Here is a 14072-nt window from a genome sequence, read left to right as displayed (position 1 = left end):
TTCAAGGTAAGTCGCCTCGCAGGTAAAGAAAATCACATCAATACCATTGAAGCTATTTGACAACTCAAGACTTGACATAAAACATCCTCAGAGCCATCTCAAGTGATCCTTCGCAGATCTTCAACATTTAAGAGTCTTTTTCTCACAAGAGGATAGAGTACCATTGGTATTTTATTATGTGTTTGATAGTGAATCAAAACACCATCAACAAATACCATGTTAAAAATATGGATCAAAGGAGAAAAGTGTTGAGAGTGGTTGTTGTTGCACCAAAAGATTGACCTCTCTTATAGAATCCACAAGAGGTAGTTAAGCCATGTCGCAAACACATCACTTTTGCTATACAGAGACCAAGGGTGCGCACCTTGCAACAATCCCCCCCAGCACAAGCAAGGTTTGAGCCCATGACCCAACTCTGATACCAATTGTTGGGAGTGGTTGTCATTGCACCAAAAGATCGACCTATCAATGCCCAATACAACCACTAGACTTACAGAATCCACGAGAGGCAGTTAAGCCATGTTGCAAACACATTGCTTTTGTTGAACAGAGACCAAGTGCGCAAACCTTGCAACAAAAATCACAAAGTAGCTCTAAAATATATAGGCTTAGTCCATTAATTTATAGAGAACTACATATTAAATCCTCTATCTACTATAGCAAGCAGATACCTACAACATAAATGATGAGTAGTAGAGATAAGGATAAGGTGCCCATAGCTATTCTGGCTCCAAAACCATAGTACGAAGTCAATAACATGCAGGTTATTGATCATTATACATTGTTGATTTTGAAAAGAATGGCGAGGATTTTTTAAGTTGTCAACAACATGTTGTATGAATTGAAGGTTTTGGAGCTAAGGTTGCCTAAGGATAAGGTTGTTGTTAATGACATGAATGACAATAGTAATTACTTTATTAGCTAGAGATGTTGAGGGGCACCTTGTTGGTACTGACAAGGCAATAATTAATTTACGTATGCTAACAAATGTTATATTTGACAAGTTTTTAATTTACAAATTATTTAATTCATAGATGGATTGTGGAATAATATCATTAAGAGAGAATAATTAATTTACGTATTCTAGCAAATGTTATATTTGACAAGTTTGTAATTTACAAATTATTTGATTCATAGATGGATTGTGGAATAATTTTACTAAGATAGATTGTAGTAAGTGATATAAACTAAAGAGCTTGTTCAAATTTGCCAATTCTTGTTGGAATGGGTCCATAAAATAGATTCTCTAAAATATCAAAGAACATGACATTTTGTAGAGGAGTGGAAAGACTTCCTTGAAGCTTGTTAATTAATAATTGAGTTATAGTAATTAACTATCTATTGTGTTTGATTACAAGAAACTTGTTAGAAAATTAACTACAAAGTGGTCAAATGAGAGGTTGAGATGAAAAAGGTTTGTAGATTACATAGTCAATTCAAGATATTCACACTATGAGAGTTTTGACACAAATTTAATCAACATAAGGAATACTAAATTGAAATGAAAGCTACAATGTCCCCTCCTATGTTACAAGATGTCAAATATAAGGTTTCTAATTGGAATTTGTGAGTATAAGTGTCATTGACTTATATAGTCAACATATTCCTTTAAGAGATATAATCTTTGAATTATGGGGAACTTATCCAAAAGAGGAAGCTTCTAACTTTGTTAGTAGTTGCTACGATAAAGATAAAAATATGTGAATTTCGATACCCTAGCTAAATAAAGATGTTTGGATGGTGTCACTCAAGAGTTAGAACTTTGGTTGAATTTTGTGAGATTTGACATCTTGTCCTGAAGATGTTGGGAAGACACCACTCAAAAGGCATAATGAATTTCGCAAAATAATCAAATATATTTTTCTCCTTTACTGTTTGTCATGAACAACATCTTTCTTATAGAAATGAAAAATTCAAACTTCGGTCACTTGAATAAAAATATGTTGAATTTGGAGATCAATCCTTAGATTCTTCTAAGCCTTAGTTTGCAATTGAGAAAAAAATCAGATGATAAATAATGTCTGAGTAAAACCCTAAAAATATAGCTTTCTATAAACACTTAAATTATTAAATATAGCTTTTCGCTTGTATCTCACATACATTTATACAAATTAATACACAGAAATATAATATATCCCTTCTACACATAGAATAATAAACCCAAAACCACTAACTATTGCAATACTTATTTACTAGAAGATTTAAGACATACGTCTTGTAACATCCAATATTCTTATATATATATACATTTATATATATATTTATTGTGATTTATTTTCTTTTATTCTTTTTTGTTTTTAAGTGGTTTGTTTGTGTTGCTTGGCCTTCCTTTTTCTTTTCTTTGGGTGGTTATTCTTAGCGGTTTTTTGGTCACCCATCCTTTAGGTGGTCTTTTTTCTTTTCCTTTTTCCTTGTTCCTCGTGCCCTCCCCTACCCCACTCCTCTTTATATTCTGTCTCAAATCAGCAACTCAACATTTTTCATGTCTTTGGAATTCTTTTCATCCCGATGATGAATCACACAGTGTGATTCGAAACGTTGATGGGAAAAAAATACACACAAATGAATCCAGAAAAATACATTAGAGTACAAAATAGATTGTAGAAATCTCATAGCTTTAAACATCCAATATTCTTTTTCATGAATAAATGTAATAATGTTAAACATATACATCCATTATTGAAAATACATACAACCAAAGCTCAACAACAACTATATAATCTAAAACTTTTAACAGTCACGTGTGGTTCGAGTCACCCAGAAAGCTAACCTTATAATAAGATCAGAGAACGCAAACAGGCGTTTTCAACTCTAATGTTATATACGGATCACTCAATCTCATCTTATTGCAGTGAGCCTCATCTATGGCTGTCTCCACGAATATATGCTCAACATGAGGATCTTTCTCGTATCTTTCCCATCCAACAATCTTTATGTCATCAGGCTTTTCAAATTTACTGTAATAATTTATTTTTAATCTGTCGCCTGGTTGTGCTACATAAGCATGCTTCTTAACAGGGTCAGTGCATCCCCAGGTGTTGCTGAAAATAGAGAAGAAGTCATACAGGCCTATTCTTCTCTTCAAGACGTTAAGTTTGATGATTTTGCCGAAGCTGTCGTAAAGCCTGTACAATCTACTCCTATTCAAATCTAACAGAATAATGACAAGACTCAACAGAGTTGAAAGCTTTACATAATTGTTTGCCTGGATCAATATAGGAAGAGTACTTAGCACCACCCAAAACTTACTGCTGAAATCAACATAGTTGAATCTTGTAGGAACAACAAGATCAGCACCTTTACCACAAAAGTAATGCTTTGTCAAGATCTTTTCATATGCCTCTGTTTCAGATAACTGCCTGCCGACTGCCACTGACCCAGATATTCTTAGAAGGCTTTCCACAAAGATTATATTTTCACCGAAGAGTTCCGTGCATTTTGTCAAGTCACAGAGAGGAAGAATATGTGTGATGTAATAATAGTTATTGTGCTTGACAGTGTAATAGAAAGGCATATCTGGGTTAAATTATTCAAGATGTGTAGTTATTTCTTCTAAGTTTTTCAATCTGACTGGACCGCCCTTAAAAAAATCCCTCATTTCTTGATGTTCCATATAATACTCCCTACTGTCACCCACAACAACTCCTCCTTTCTTCCTCCACCATTGGCTCAGCGTAAAAGGAAGATAGGATAACAATAAAAGGGTTACAGGATTGCAGCGGATAAGCTGCCAAATCGCATAAACCCATTGAGCCCACTTCGTCTGTGGTTCAGGAAACCACTGGGGCAACCCCTGTTCTATACCAGAGAACCACTTCTCCATATTCTTGCCTTTGAAACACTATTTCAGACTCATATTATTACCAAAAATCAATGGTTCATGATTCACAAAAAACAATGGAAGATGATTGAAAGTTTTGAGTCCATTGATCTTTTTATCATATGACTTATAAAGTGTGACTTCTTCCACTTACTTAATTATTAATATAAATAATATTATCTGTTTTTAGGTGTTTTCTTATATGAAATGAACAAGATGATTAAAAGCTTTTAGTATATTGATCTTTTTATCATATAACTTATAAAGTGTGACTTCTTTCACCCACTTAATTATTGATATATATAATATTATCTATTTTCACAAACAACACAAACACTTATTCATAAAAATAAATAAATGATAATTTAAAAAAAAATTTGGCTCCGTAACTCCACTGTCCAAACCCACCCCTGTTAAATAATTATTAACTAGTGGTTGGACCTCAGGAAGGTCCAATTTGTACTACCGATAGCAATTAGACCTACTGCTATTATCTCTTTGTGCTTTTTCTTTGCCTGTGTGTGTTTTAAAAATGATTCTTTGAGACTGCGCAGAATATTCATATATGATAAATAACAAAAAATGTAAATGTATATGGTATCATATGTATGCGACATAATCATACAGACCCGTCTATGAAAGAATAAGTCTTTCTTACTTCTACTTCAAAATATGTTTATATACATTTGAATAAGAGAGATTCATATTTTTATTTTACTGATACAATGAAATATTATTTTGATAAATCTGTATAAACACAGAGCCAGGTCTCATGAACAAAAGATGTGTCATGGCAGAACCATGAACTCCCACCATCTTTGCCAATTTAACAATTGCCTTCTGGTTCATCATATTCCTTGACTTCTCCCTTGATATAATTACCAATTTGGGCTTTCTTAGCTGTGAAACAAGCCTGGAATCCCTTAAGGGAAATGATTGTTCTTTGGTTATGCTCTGTGTTTGAGGCATGGAACTCAATATAGGAGCATAGGCCTTGCTCACAAGCTCCCTAAAATCTGTAATGCTTTTGCCATCTTTCATGAGCTCTAGTTTCACACTTAATTCATCATGTATGTTGAGCCCAACTATCATCTCTGGAAAACAATATTCATATACTATGGTCAAGAGTACGTAATTATTACATAGATGGGGAATGCACTTGCATTCAGGCTCACTGCCTAGAGTTCACTAGTCAATTACAATGACCTGGAAGGCTAAAACCTTCAGGGAAGTCTCACTGACTTACAATTCAATTACACTGAGAAAATACAATGAAAAGAACTCTGAAGTAGCATCTGACAATGCATGAGTGAGTTCCAGTTAAGCACAAGATGTTTGACTGTACTCGTTTCAAAAATACTTTATTTCTATCTCAGTTAGCTACCAAATTATTTGTGAACCAAATGCACATGTGAAATTGCACTCAATTGCACCAAAACGGATCACCAAAATAGTAACACACTGAAAACTAATTGCGAATTCAGTCTTATATGTCTAATCTTATAAAAAATAATCTCCTCCAAGTCAGCTTCAAGAAGTGTAACGTGTAGCTTCAAGTCAGCTTCAATCTCTAAAAAAATATAGCACCAGACTAAAATAGTATAATCACATGCTTCCAAAGGATCTTCCCATTCACCTAAATACCTAAATCAATCACCAAAATCACCACAATCACCAGAAATCATTCCGGACCAAAATATTACTGAGATAGCCCTGAATTACCAATTAATTGCCTACCAGTTAACTCTTGCTTTTGGATAAGAGGAAACATGACCACTAGATTGAATCGCCAAGAATAGTTGCCATCAATGACAGCCCTAAACCATAAATCAAGCATCGGAAATCACCGGATGAGTGTCAATTGCCAGCAATGTCCCCCTTTGGCATTGATGGCAACACCTGTGAAAAATGGCTAAGTGTTGAAATCTGAAAGCTGTACACTGAATCAAGAATGAAAGAATTCTAAGGATATCTCTTATATAACCAAACCAAAAAATATACATCACCCAACTATACACTCCATACACAACCAATCTGTACATTTTTCACCTTATCTCTCCCCCTTTGACAACAATGTGAAAGATAGGGTGTGAAGAAAAATTTCCTGTACATATATACACACCGAATGATTAGATCTATACATTCTTTAGTACATCTGCATATGAAACCTTAAGGAACCCAAAATGGGTGTTCCACCCTGCCCGTAATTTCTCCAAAATTGAAACAAAATCATTCAAAACATAGGCATGAAATTCTATTTCTACCAACTCAGTTGGAGTCACCTAAGATATATTTTGAATATAGTCCATCTTATGGTACACTAAGGTGTCTAACCAAGGACCAGTTAGGTTCTAGAGTTCACCTGCCTGGCTTACCATTTTCTCCATCTCCTTCTCAAAATTCCTAATCTGTTCCATTATTGTCAAAATTTGGCCTTCAATACTGCTAGTTAAGCTACTCGTAGGATCATAAGCTTGGGAAATATGAGCTAACTGACCTTTGCAATTGTCTATCTTCTTGTCTATTTTAGTAGAGAAGTTTGTCAAAACTAGACAAGACTTATAAACCTTACCCCCTTCCATTAAGGCCTTGTCAATTAGTTAGAATCAGGGATCACTAAGAGGGGGGGTGTATCAATGATCTGTCAGAAATCAAATTAACAAACTTATTCTTTATCCATCAGTTAGAAATGTAAAATAGTAAAGAACATAAAGAAGGAATGAATAAACCACAGATCCAAAATACTGGAATTTTTACGTAGAAACCCAAAAAGGAGAAAACCATGGTGGAGATGGAACCCACAATATTCATATACTATAGCCACAAGTACATAAATATTACATAGATGAAGAATGTACTTGCATTCAGACTCATTGCCTAGAGCTTATAGCTCAATTACAATTACCTAGAAGGCTACAACCTTCAGAGAAGTCTCACTAACTTACAATTCCATTATAATGAGGAAATAGAATGAAAAGAACTTAGAAGTAGCATCTGACAATGCATGAGTGAGTTCTGGTTAAGCACAAGATCTTTGGCTGTACTCACTTTGCAAATAATCTATTTCTGTCTCAGTCTGCTACCAGATTATTTGTGAACCAAATGCACACATGAAATTACACTCAATCACACCAAAAATCAATCACCACAACAGTAACACATTGGAAACCAATTGCTAATTCAATCTTATATATCTGGTCTTATAAAAAATGATCTCGTCCAAGTCAGCTTCAATCTCCAACAAAACATAGCGCCGAACCAAAATAGTATAATCACGTGCTTCCAAAGGATCTTCCCATCCACCGAGATACCAAAATCAATCACCACAATCACCGGAAATCATTCAGGACCAAAACATTATTGAGATAGCCCTGAATTACTGGTTAACTCCTACTTCCAGATAAGAGGAAACATGACCACCAGATAGAATCTCCAAAAAGAGTTTCCATCAATGACAACCCTAAACTATAAATCAAGCATTGCAAACCACTAGATGAGTGTCAATTGCCAACATGATTTATTCTAAATCGTGAGATATGATAATAGTAGGATAAAATAAGGCCCAATAAGGCCTGAAATTACCCATGAGAAGGTACACTAAAACAAGGGTCCAAGACAGAGTGTAAAACTGTTAGAGGATAGAATTTATGATATTGTAATGAGTCCTAGGGTTTCCTTTCCCTCTATATTTCTCAAAATATTGTCTCTCAATGTGTTGTGGAATAAGAGTCTTAGGAATGAAATACAAAAGTGGGATAGTTGTGCAATATGATGGATGGGTTGGTTAAGATTGGTATTTTCATACATAAGCTAATCATTCTTGTAATGAAGACATGTTTTACAATAGTTTGTTAATGAAAGAATTGGTAGGTGAATTAGTTTTTGAAAAGTTGGAATGTAAAGGTGGATTTGAATTAAATTTTGGGGGTAGAACATTATGATAAGTGAGTAGTGGAATAAGATTGGTAAATGGTATAGTAGAGTTTTTGGGAAGTGAAGTGAAGAGTGTAGGATAGTGTAAAGCAAGCATACTTATTAATAGGATTAAATATAAACTATATGAGTGGTATTATCATTTTATATACTAGAAGACATGATGGAAGAAGTTAATGTAATAATGGAAGTTTACCTTGTGGGTATCCATGTATATCTCTATTAGTTTTTTATGAGCCATATATCCAAGCACTTTTATGCAACTAGCTATGGTCAAGGTGTCTTCATCCACTATGTGAGATATGCTATGTAGAACATCCACACCATGTGAGACACATCATATTAATATATCTAGAATCGTAATAGGATGGATGACCTCTCTAGCCAAGTGTTTTATACTAAAAAATTATTGAAAGACTTATAATTCCTTGTATTTCTTCTTCAATTATTCATCACACACTTTAATTGTAATGTCATTGTCATCATGTAAATTATGAGGAAAAATATTTTCAAGTATAGTAGGAAAGATGTGTGTTCATTTTAAGGATGGTTTCTCTCTTGAATTTATTAATGGGAACAAGTCAACATTCAACTTAGGCTCAACACTATTAAAAGTCAAAATACAAGAAACCATGAGTTTATAACTTCTTCTTTTAGGAATATTAGATTATAATAACAAGTTATGTAACTAATCTAGAAGTATAAGCTTTAGAAAGCCACATTTTCTCCTAGAGAGTAATTGAAAGAGGAAATCTAGAAGAAAAAATAGGTAAGTTTTCTTTTGATTTCAAAGTTTTGGTCAATCACCAAGTTTAATTATAAATGTAATATCAAATTATGTTGACATAATAAATCAACCAATCAATTAAGTGATATAACATAAAATAATGTGATTAACTAAACAATTAATTTAGTGATATCAAATAACAATGATATGATTAATTAACTAATTAATGAAATAAAAATATATAAGCAATAAATTTTATAAATCTAGCAGATAATATAGCTAACAAGGCCATCTCTAATTTTCTACCCTATGTAGAATGGGATTCTTGATCCTTCATGGGGTTTCCCCCTCGCCCATGTTTCTTTCCTTTTGGGGACCTGGGACTCATGTTTAGCCTCCCTCTTGTTTCATATTGTGCCATCTCTATGTCTTCCCCTATCTTGGGCTCTCACTTTGTCACTTTTGTTTTAACTATTTTTTGCATCCCCTTTTCTCTTATTAAGTTTGTTTGTGTAGGTTTGGATGTTTTGTCGTTGTGGCTAGAGTTACCCTGTTGTCTCTTGTTTTCCTTCAACTTTTTTTTCTCTAGGTTGTTGGCCTAGATTGTGTGGTAGGGTATGTGTCACCACTTGTTTTCTTTTGTCCTTGTGGGTGATCCTCTATAAGGCTTCCATTTTGTTCCTCACATTATTTTGAATGTGTTTGGAGGCTTTGCACAGGGCTAAGTTCATGTTTCCTGGGAGGCAAAATATTACAGTCAGCTAGTTGTGGGGCTTCAAAAGAGTTTTTTCATTCTTACTACCTTAAGTGGAAGGAAGAGTACATAATAATTTGTGATGGAGTGAATGATAAGCTTTTGGGATGCCATGGAACTTTGACATTCACACAATCTAGAAGAACTTTTCATATTTGCTATCATTTTTGCATAATTTATTTTGTTCGAGAAACATTTTTAAGAAGTAGATGGAGCATTGTAAATTTCGTTAAAGTGCTTATCAATTTTTCTCTCAATTTGGTAAAATGTTCTATGGATAGGCGATTTCCACTTGAATCTCTTTAAGAGACTATATACTTGTATTTCATTTCTTTGTAATTGTCTTAAATCAATTTAAAGTTCAGGTTTTATGTCTTTTATCAAAAAAATAAAATTTATAAATGATTGAAAACATGAACCAATTAAATGCATGTAAAGTTAGATATATATTTTAAACATTAGAAGATATGTGTTAAGGAGATAAAATGGATGGAGGGTTACACAAGCTTAGAAATATAAACTAGGAAAATACGCATATCACATACCATTAGATTAAAAAGGGAAGTAAACACAATGGACCCAACCTTATTGTTTTAGAGAAAAGGGTTGGGTGCTAATTAGATTTGATTTTCCCTTTTAGGAGTTGAGTTGAGATTGTATTTCAATTACAATTAAATTGCACTGCTAGATCAAGGACAAGCAATGAGATTTTGACATAAAATAAAAGCAACAAAATTTTCTAGATATCATGTAGAGTTGTAAACTTTGATCTGAGAATGGAAAATAGATTAAAACCTATGACAAAAAGTTTAGGAAGAATCATTAGGACAAGGAGATCCAGACCATCGTGGTCCTCCAAATATTAAGGGTAGACAAACTTGATGGTTTTGGATCAAGATGACACACAAAATCTACTCCCAGAAGATCATACAAAATTCCTAGGACCAAGGGAGGGAAATTGTCCTAGTGCTCCACTTTTCATGCCTTCAAACTTTTAGTTGGATTACCTTTTTCCACTCTATCATATTCTTTTCTCGTAGTTGCTAAGACAATTTACTACACATAGAATGATAGAAATTGGTTTCTTGGTGGGGTTTAGACTAGGTCAAAGCCTAGTCTAGGAATTAACTTTGAAATTGAAAGGCTAGTTCAAATAGAATTGAAGTGGAAGGATTTCCCTTTTTAGGGAGAGGATAGATCTAATCTCAAAATTATTGAGATTGAACTTGATATGTTGATGATTCTTTCTTGAATCCTTACGCAAGGTTATAGGATGTCTTTATAGAATCTTGAGCACATGAACTTGACTTGGCCTCACATTCATGGTTGATGAATTATTTATTGCTTTCTCACTTAGAGTACAATTAAAAACTTGTAAAGCGATCACTTATTGATAGGTGGAATTTTTTTTCGAGCTACCAAATGAGGGGGGGTAGTTTCCTTTTATACCTAAACATGCATTAAGTCTTTGCATTTTTTGAGGAGGCTGAAATTGAGCCAAATTTCTCTCCCAAATGAGGTCATCCTTCAGGGGTCCTATTTTGGGTCCTAATTGGTTGGAATAGTGCAGTTAGGGCACCCCGGGCATCCTAGTCTCGTCAATCAAGACTCAAAATTAGACGAAGTTTGGATAAGGAGGTGGAGGGTGTGAGAAAAATTAAAGTGGGCACTGAGCACTGAAGACCAGAACACCAAGGTGACTTTTAGGTAAGGACAAAATTATATAAGGATATAATTAATTACCTTTTTTATAGCTCCCACTTTAGTGGGAGCATGAACATATGCCCATACTTATGGTAAGTACAAAATTGCATTAAAATATTTCACTAAGATACCAAAGAGAAAAGACACAACAAACCCCTAGGGACTTAGGATCTTATGAATCTAATATTAAGATAAAAGGAGAAATACATGAGGATGGAAAAAGCATGAGTGTACTTGGCTTGTTAAGGCTTCTTCTTACTACAAGTCAAGACAAATTGAAAATTTTGAAATCAAAATATTAGTGCAAAAAATTACAAAGAAAAAGTTTCAATTTGAAAAGTAACCTAAAAATTGAAAATTGAACTAAATTCAATGCAAAATGGGTACTACAACATGTACCAAACATAACATGGTGTTGTTGAACACAATGTACCACTGAGAGGGGGGTGAATTAGTGGTTCCTAAAACTTTTCTTTTTAAACCAAGCCTTGAGTACTGATTAACAACCTAAACACTAAACAATCAAAACGATAATATAAGAGTGGATATCAAAAGGAGGCGAAGACACAAAAGAATAACCCACAAGACAAGATGTACGAGGAAAACCTAGTATGGAAAAAACCTCAGTGAGAAATGTTGCTAAAGTCTACTACTCCAATCTAGCCTCACAATGAAATAATGAATTACAATGATTTAGGGTACCAACCCAAGGAGCACCAAACCCCATTGATTTAGGGTACCAACCCAAGGAGCACAAATCTCCAAATCAGTGTTGTATAATGCAAAACAATTTTGATACAGTAAAAGCACCTAGTTGAATATGAGTTCAGCAACACCTGATAAATAGATTTCTACCGGTTAACAAACTCCTCTTCTTCATTGGTTCTCACACTATCGGTTATCAGATTACTCTCTTTGATCACTCACTAGTTACTCTCAGCCTCTCTTCTTTCTCCTTCAACCACACACCACACTATGTCACTCTTGGATGCCTTCTTGACCAATCACACCTCACCAGTTAGCTTGACTATTAGAACTACAATAGTTTACCGGTTATTCTGTCTCTACCGGTTAGAGCCTCTCACTGGTTCACCTGCTAAATCACACTGTGCAACTTACTCAGAATAAACTCTAAGGAAAACAATATTTCTCCTTCCTCACGCTCTCAATCTTTCTCCTTCCTCACACTCTCTTCTCTCTCACACTTCCTATCAAGCATCAACTCATTCTAGTCTCAAGCTGACATATTTATCTTTTAGGGTTCCCACCAAAACAACATTCAAAGGGTGTCATGTTAGGTTTTACCTTCACCAAATTGATCCATATTAGATTTGATCAAATTTTCTTTTCTTGAGAGATGGTATGCATGTCATCAATCAGCACCGTCAACACCTCGCATTCCATTGTGATTTATTTATATTTGGTTGTCCGCACCATGCTTTTCGGTGTTTCTTTGTCAAACTCCATTAATGTCTTGGTTGTTTCCTTAGACAAACGGGTACAAAGATCAGATTGTCTTATAGGACCAGTTCAATCACTTGCCACCTTATCTTCCTTGAGCCACAACCTTCTACCATCCTTCCATGATTATTGGGTTCTTCATCAAAGCTGGCCTGCTTGCTGATTTTTACATCGATGAACACTTCACCGACCTCTGCATGAAGACCACCTGGCTTCCATCTGTCATCTTTTTCGACATCCACCTATGCTTGGTTTTCTATGTTGGTTTGACATCCTTCACCGATTGAGATTAACCACCAATTCAACTCACTTTACCAGTATAACCTAACTTCACCGATGGGCCTTCATACTTGCAGACCTCTTCTTTGTTAGTGGATCAACTTGGCCTTCCATCAAACATGTTGGTCCTACTACTCAGCCCATTTACCAGCAGCATTAATCTTCTCTAAGTATACCGGTTCACATCCTTCAGTTCTTCTTTTTCTTGCTTGCTTTGCCTTACCAGTGGTCCTGATTTACTTGACTTGTGAATGGTAATATTTCTTTATTTTGTTGATTGCATGATCTTCGGTATCTCTATAGGTATTGGTGAATGTTTAATTGTAGGACCTAGATTGTTTATGCTTGAATATTTATGTTTTTACAATAGTTTATCATCATCAATTTTCACTATATATAGAACAAATAGTAGGACAAGAGAAACCATCATATAACTTAACCACTACATCAAATTTATCATATGTCACTTGATTCAGTTGTGAAGTGTAAAGATATTCTTTAGTTATCACATGCACCATACACACTATATCATTGTGCACCTCTTATGAGAGTTTGTCTTTGATCTTCATAGTGATATATAGTGGGCCATCAAATGCTTCAATAGTCTCTCTAGGATCAAAGGCAATGCATAGGTACTTAAGAGGTGTAGGTTTATGAACAAGATTCACCACATTGTTAGGGTCAAGGCCAAGGTCATTGGGAGAAAATGCAAGATGTTCAAACTCAACCATATTAGTAGAATCATAAGGAAAAGGGTTAGTGAAGATTTGGAGGTTTTGATTAGGAGGAGCTACATATATGTTTCCTTTTTTATTCACACTAGCTATAGATATGGTATTGTTATCAATAAGGTTTTGAATCCTACTCATTAATGAATAACACTTTTAGTGTAATGACCAGGTTGACAATGATATTGTAAAAAGATTTAAGATCATGATAAGGTGGCAAAGGTTTGGAGGTATCAATTGGTTTGATGGGAGGAAATTTCAAATAATTTTTTCTTAACAATTGTGTAATAATACTATGCAAAGAATCAGAAAGAGGAGTAAATTCTTTTATGAAGTATTGGGATAAAGGAGGAACACTTGTTGTTGCAGATGAAACTTGGTTATTAATGGTGTCATTGAACTTGATGTATTCCTTATTCGGTTTAAAATTTGCAAAATATTGTTGATCACTTTCATTCTTATCAATCGGATCCATTAAAAAGGTTGATTCAAATTGACTCAGTTGAAGCTGATAATTATGAAGCACTGCACATAATTGCATAAAGGTAGTAAACTCAAAAAAGAGAAGCTTATTTATAATGTCCTTTTGTAAATTTTAGATAAAAATTATTTGAACATCTTGATCAAATATAGGATAAGAAATTTGAGAATAAAAATGTTTATAAT

The sequence above is a fragment of the Cryptomeria japonica genome, chromosome 3 (genome assembly GCF_030272615.1).
Source record: "Cryptomeria japonica chromosome 3, Sugi_1.0, whole genome shotgun sequence".
Classification (NCBI taxonomy): Eukaryota; Viridiplantae; Streptophyta; class Pinopsida; order Cupressales; family Cupressaceae; genus Cryptomeria; species Cryptomeria japonica.
The sequence above is the reverse complement of the archived record's forward strand: the minus strand, read 5'-3'. Positions refer to the sequence as shown.